The 7,281-nt window shown below is 39.3% G+C and overlaps 1 non-coding gene across 1 annotated transcript; it reads right to left on the minus strand.

Annotated features, from left to right (window-relative positions):
* Positions 1–1,255: 1,255 nt before the first annotated feature.
* LOC138146618 (U6 spliceosomal RNA) lies at positions 1,256–1,357 on the minus strand. The gene has a single exon (XR_011164551.1). It is a non-coding gene; the product is annotated as a U6 spliceosomal RNA (small nuclear RNA).
* Between the last annotated feature and the right edge of the window lie 5,924 nt (positions 1,358–7,281).

Raw genomic sequence — 7,281 nt, forward strand, 5'->3', positions numbered from 1 at the left:
TATATATATATATATATATATATATATATATATATATATATATGTGTGTGTGTGTGTCACTGATAAACTCTGCAGTGTTTTTCTCCTTCCAACTTTTCTAGGTCCATTTTGAATGTTGGATTCCTCCATTAGGATGTAAACTCCTTGAGGATAAGGACTATCTTACATTCTTTGTATTTGTTTTTCCAGTACTTGGCACAATTCCTGACACATAATAAACACTTAATAAATGTTTTCTCATCCATTCATTCATAATTTATCTCTTCCCTGGTTTTTTTAAATTTCAAAATTTCCAAAAATGGAATTTACCTACCTCCAGTCCTATAGCAACACCTAACAAAGGACCCTTTGCAGTATTATGGAAAGTCAACTGTTCCTAGGTTCAAGTCCTGCTTCCAATATTATCTACTTTGAAAAACTTCCTTAATTTCCTGCACCTGCAGGTTGACCACCTGTAAAATGAAAGGGTTAGACTGTATACCCTCTGGGGTCCCTTATTAGAGATTTTCTATGGTCCCCTCTTCCTACTGCATCTTTTTCTCTATGATTACTCAAGATGCTGGACAGGGGTTTAGTAACCATATCTATGAATTCTTTCAGTAGCCTGAGATGTAATTCATTCAAGCCTCGTTAACTGAACTCATTTAGATCACCCAGGTGTTCTCTTATTATCTCCACACTCAATTCAGGTTTCAATTCCCTTTTAACTATTTTTGACTACACTTGTTATCTGAATATCATTCTCCTTAGTAAAACAAAAAACTGAACCAATAGAGGAATTGGGGAGTAGTTCTGCTTTTCTTCTGTCTTCTGTTAACATTATCCCCTTCTGTCCCAAGCTATAGATCAACACCTTCATTCTTCACGTCGTTGGCCCCACCGTAGGCAAAAGTCCTTCAGGTTGACCTGTAGTTCAGAGGTATTATTGACCATGAGCTCTATCTGAGGCAACAGTCTGATGTGGCTGCCAAGAAAGTTAATGGGGTTGCCTAATAGGTAGCACTGATATGAGTGTCTACAACAAGAAAATTATGGTCTGTATGTAAAAACAAAAGGCAAATAAAGTATTTTTAAAAGGAGAAAACAAAAAACAAAAAGGAATGGTCTTACTCTACCTTGCACAAATGAGAATACATATGGAACATTATATTCAATTTGGTGCTATATTTGCTTTTATACAACAGTAATGTTCCCAAATCTGTCTCCTCCCTTTACCTCCCCCCCCCAAAAAAAAAACCTTCCCTTGTAATGAAACAAATATATGGAATACTTCACAAATATGTATGCCACCCTTATTCTGGGGCCATGTTAATCTCTGTATCATTTCTGTTTTATTATATGCGCTGCTGAAGAGGGCATTCCAATTCAGTACAAGAATCATCTTTTTAATGCATAAATCTAGCTGGACATGTCACTCTTTTTTTCTAAATATGTCAGCTGCTCTCTATTTTCTACTATGTGAATTCAAACTTTTTTTATTTTATTAACTATTTTATTCAAACTCTTTTATTCAATAGAATAAGACAACCAATGCAAATATTTCTGAGCAAACACTATAAAAGTATCTGGGGAACTTCTGTGTTTAGCTAAGATAGTCTTTGTCCTCATGGAGTTTACAATCTGGAAGGAGAATAAGAAATAAACATGGGTAGCTATAATATATGGTGCAACTGGTGGAACCCAGGCCTGGAGCCAGGAAATCAGGAGTCAGGAAGACCTGAGTCCAAATGTGGCCTCAGATACTTACTAGCTGTGTGACCTTGGACAAGTCACTTAACCCTGTTTGCCTCAGTTTCCTCATCTGTAAACTGAGCTGGAGAAGGAAATGGCACACCACTTCATTATCTTTGCCAAGAAAATCCCAAATGGGATCGTGGAAGGTTAGGCATGACTGAAAGGACTGAACAATAACAATAGAATATGTAACATGATGAATATATCCAAGAGTTCCATAATAAAGTACTTCATGAAGTCTGATGGGAAAGTCCAGGCTAACGTGAGGAGTGCTTCACCTTCCAATCTCTGAGGCTCTGTCCTGTAGCTGGTTGGGAGACTAAGATATGAAATTATTATAGGGAAAGTAGAGTGGATTTTAACATGAAAGACATGGGTTGGAATGCCAATCCCTGCTGCTTGGGAGCTGCATGAGCACGGATCAGTCAAATAAACACAGTCTCTCATCTGCCCCTTCAAAAAATGAAGCAACTGGACAAATTTGGCTCTAAGGTCCCTTCTTGCTCTGCATTTCTGATTCTGTAAACTCCTGTCCTTTTAATGTGTGAAGAAGGTCCCTATTCCTGATTTGGTGAGGTAGGCATCTACAGGACAGGTAGCAAAATCCCCATCCTGGTATCTTGGACAGAACCCTCAGTGTGGAAGTCTCCCGTGCTCCTATGCCACAGTACTACCCTATCCTAGATGAGAAACAGTTTACAAGAAAAGAGACTGCCAACATTATTGAAGAGTATTTGAGGGATTTTTTAAAAATAAAAATGACCAATGAGAGACCACAAATCTAATTTACTGAGCAGTCAAGACCAACATTATTGCATAAAGGGACTAGTTCTGAAGAGAAACATAAGATAAGTGTTAGGAGAGAGCTGCCTATTATAATGAATGAAAAACAGACAGAAAGAATGACAGAGAATGAAAGACTTGAGGCTGGCTGTAGACATAAAATGTACAACATGTATAAAATTCCCGTGTCCTGCTTTCACATCAGTGATCTGGCTAGGTAGATGAACTTCAAGGGAGGGAGGGAGAGGGAGAAGGGGGGGAGACAGAGAGAGACAGAGACAGAGAGAGGAGAGGGAGAGACAGAGGGAGAGATGGAGAGAGACAGAGAGAGGGGGGGGAAGACAGAGAGAGACAGAGAGAGAGAGAGAGAGAGAGAGAGAGAGAGAGAGAGAGAGAGAGACTGAAGAAAAACAACATGAAGAACAAAGAACCAAATGAAGATGGTGTTGTGGATCTGCATGGAAAAATGCAAAACTGTCACACCAAATAAAACCACCTAAAACAAAACCAAAAAGGAAAAACAATCATGAGTAAAGAACTTACCTTTAAATAACATGATATTGAACCAATTAGGAGACTGAAAGTGAAAAGGATATAAAACCAGAATAATTCTACTTACATGCTTCTCAGGAACCTTGAGGATTAATGAGTTGCTGGTGTATAAATATTTACTGTAAAAAGCAGGTAATGAAACTGCAAAGTATGTATGTCTTTATTAATGATCATTTATTTTATTTAATTTAGCATTTGAAAATACAGTGACCTATACTTAGATTCATTGTACAGCCCCAGACTAGAGTTCCCTAAAAGGTTATTCTCTGCCATTTTTGAGGCATATATTTCCAGTTTAGAAAAATAATAGAATCACAAGGCAAAAGTATCCCTAAATAATGCCAAACAAGTGTGTCTTATTTGTTCCCCAAACCTGTCCCTTGTCCCCAACTTTCCAATTTCTGTTAAGGGCACCATTGTCCTTCCAGGAAGCAAGGAAATAAACATTTATTTAGGGCTCACTATGTGCCAGGCAGTGTATTAAGCACTTTACAAATATTACCTCATCAATCCTGACAACAACCCTGGGAAATTAGGTGCTATTATTATCCCCATTTTACAGTTGAGAAAACTGAGACAAATTGAGCTCTGACTGGCCAGGAGAGACACAGCTAAGTATCAGAGGTCATATTTGAATACAGATCCTCCTAATTCCAGGCCTCGCTGTCTATCCATTCTACAACCTAGTGGCCTCTACACATTCAGCTTCAGAAGCTGGGACTCAGTTTCTACTTCAGACACTTCATAGTCATTGATTTAGAGCTAGAAGGAACCTTAAAACTCTTCAGATCTAACCCCTTCATTTTACACTTCAGAAAACTGACAACCAGAGAGGTAAAGTCATTTACCTCGGGTCACACAGAAAAGTATTTGAGGCAGAATTGAAACCCAGGCCTTCCTGACATCCAATCCAGAGCCTCATCTATTATACTCTGCTGTCTCCTAATAAATGGAGGCTATGAGTATTTCCTAGGTAAAGTCACTGTGACTCAGTTTCTTCTTTCATAAATTGGAGGAATTGGAATTAATGGGCTCTAATGTCCTTGCTAGCTCTAAACCTATAAATCAATCTGTCATTTTTTACTTTTCCTATTCCTCAACCCTCACATCCATTCAGTTGCCAAATCTCATCACTCCTAATTTCATGTTATTTCTGGAATCCTTCTGTTCTTTCCACTCACACAGAATATACCCAAACTCAGGCCCTCATCTCTTCTCACCTGTGCTAACTCTGGCATCCAGAGGGCCCAATGGATAGTGCAAGAGTCAACAAGACCAGATTTCAAATTGACCTCAAACATTTATGAACTGTGTCACCCTAGATAAGTCACATAACCTCTGCCTGCCTCAGTTTTCTCATCTGTGAAATGGCTTTGATAATAGCACCTATCTCCCAGGCTATTGTGAGGATCAAATGAAATAATAATTATAAAGCACTTAGCACAGTGCCTGGTACATATCAAGCATCATGTAAATGTCAGCTATTTCTTATTTTTGCGAGTAACCTGCTAAATTGTTTCCCTGATTTTGGTCTCTCTATTCCTGTTCCATCCTCCACACAGTTGCCAAAGCAATGCTCCTAAAATGCAGCTATGATCACCTCACCCATCTTCGCCACCCCCCAAATACACATACTCAAACACTTTGAATGGTTCCCTATTGTTCCAAGCATAACACTTCTGAAGATCACCTGGCAAGATAAGGTCTATATCTCTGTATGCCTGTGAAACCTGGACAGTCTACCAGCACCATGGCAGGAAACCGAAGCGCTTCCATTTGAATTGTGTGAGGAAGATTCTGAAGATTACCTGGCAGGATAAGGGACCAGACACTGAGGTCCTTACTTCATCTAACCAGCCAAGCGTTCGAATTCTACTTCAGAGAGCACAACTCCAAAGGGCTGGCCAGGTTGTTCAAATGCAGAATGTATGCTTGCCAAAAAGACTGTTTTATGGAGAACTCACACAGGGCAAGTGCTCACATGGTGGTCAGAAGAAGTGATACAAGGACACTCTCAAGGTCTCTCTCAAGAACTTTGGAAAAAAAATTTTTTAAATTAAAAAAAAAGAATTTTGGAATTGATTTGTGACATGGGAGACACCAGCACAGGACCACTCAGTATGGCATGCCCACATCAGAGAAGGTGCTGTGCTCTATGAGCAAGGCAGAATTGAAACAGCTCAAAGAAAATGCAGGATGCACAAATTTAGAGAATCCACCCCAAATGTCCACATAGATTATTTGTGCCCGACCTGTGGTAGAGCATTCCAAGTTCGTAATTACTCTGATAGAGCACAGTTGGACACATTGAAATTTAACTTTAGCATAGTGATGTCATTTTGGGTCCTCTTCAATAACAAATAACCAACTAACCAGCAGAACACATAAACCATTCTGCCCATCATTTAAAACCCACCTACAATATCATGCTGTTCATCTATCCACATGGTCCATCCTGATGAAACTGACCTTATTGTTGAGCTAGTTGGGTGGTACTGCATTTCCTACCTACAAACCTGCACAAGTCTGGAATATGTTTCTTCCCCAGGTGACCTCTTCAAAGCCCTGGCTTGTTCCAGATTACAGTTCAGGCACCAGCTCCTGCTATGTCGTCTTACCTGCATTACCAGCGCTATCTTCCTCTTGAAATCTCTTTGTAGCTTGGTGATAGAATATGGGGCTTAAGAGCTCTTAACAAGCTCTTAATAAGCTCACAGACACATAAATTATGTAACCCTGGACAAACCATTTAACCACTCTCAGCCTCAATTTCCCCATCTGTAAAATGGAATAATAATAGCACCTACTGATAGCATTTTACTTTGCAAAGGGCTAAGAGAATCAAATGCTATAATCTATTTAATGTGCTCTGAAAGCCTGAAAATGCTTTATCAGTGCTACCTATTACTATATACTCAATATTTAATTATTTATGTATAAACAATATTCCCCCAACAAACCACTGAATATGTTCAACAAGAATGTAAATTCCTTGGAAGCAGGAGTTGTGCCATCTTAGTCCTTGTATCCCCACTGCCAAGCAAATGAGCAGTTAATAAATGATAGATGAAAAATAGCCAACATTTATATAACATCAGGTACCATGCTCTGTACTTTGCAATTGGCATCTCACTTGATCCTCACAACAAACCTGAGGGATAGGTGCTATTATTCCCATTTTATACATGAGGTAAACAGAGGCTAAAGGATTTGCCCAGAATCACATAGCTAATAAATATCCCATGTCAGATTTGAACTCAGTCACATCTTCCTGCCTCTAATCCTATTTTTCTATCCTCTGCACCACCTAGTTGCCTCTGAGTAAATATTTCTGATTGACTCATTGGTTGATAGTCCAAAGAAGATCTTGATAGGGGTGGTGGCTATGTTTTGGAATAGTAAGAAATAAGGAGGGGCTGGACAGTCAAACAGAGTTTAGACTAGAATTAATTTCCTAGACTAGCAAACAAATAGATATGGGGCAGCTAGGTAGCCCTGTGAATAGAGCACTGGCCCTGGAGTCAGGAGCACCTGAGTTCAAATCTGGCCTCAGACACTTAACACTTTACTAGCTTGTCACTTAACCCCAATTGCCCTGCCTTCTCCGCCCCCCAAAAAGGAAAACAAAAACAAAGAGACAAAGAGTTTTGAGTTAGGGAGGAAATACAACAGCAACAATAATAACATCTCACATTTGGGTTGCATTTGAAAAAACGCTTTTGGCAAAGCATTTACTGTCTCATCTGAGAAGCTAAAACAGTTGCAGGCAATAAAAACTGTTTTGTCTATGGTGTTGATAAAATTATCTCTGAATAGGACTGAGGCACTAGCTGATTTGAATTTATTTCTATTAGAAATCATGAAGAAAAATGTCTGGATCCTACTACCAGCAGTCTTTGGGACATCTTAGTACTTTCACTTAGCATAGTATGAAGGAGATGATTTAAGTAACCTTATCCTAAACATGTTTAGTTTGGAAATTTTGTCTTATAAGTAGTTACACAAGATCCTTTCTCTCTGTGTATGTCTGTCTCTATCTCTGTCTCTCTGTCTCTGTCTCTCTTTCTCTGTCTCCTCTCTGTCACTGTCTCTGTCTCTCTGTCACTGTCTCTGTCTCTGTCTCTCTGTCTCTGTCTCTGTCTCTGTCTCTGTCTCTGTGTCTCTGTGTCTCTGTCTCTGTCTCTGTCTCTCTCTCTCTCTCTCTCTCTCTCT

The sequence above is a fragment of the Petaurus breviceps genome, unplaced genomic scaffold (genome assembly GCF_028583685.1).
Source record: "Petaurus breviceps papuanus isolate PSGF00001 unplaced genomic scaffold, PetGlider_PUasm1.0 90763, whole genome shotgun sequence".
NCBI classification, from domain to species: Eukaryota; Metazoa; Chordata; class Mammalia; order Diprotodontia; family Petauridae; genus Petaurus; species Petaurus breviceps.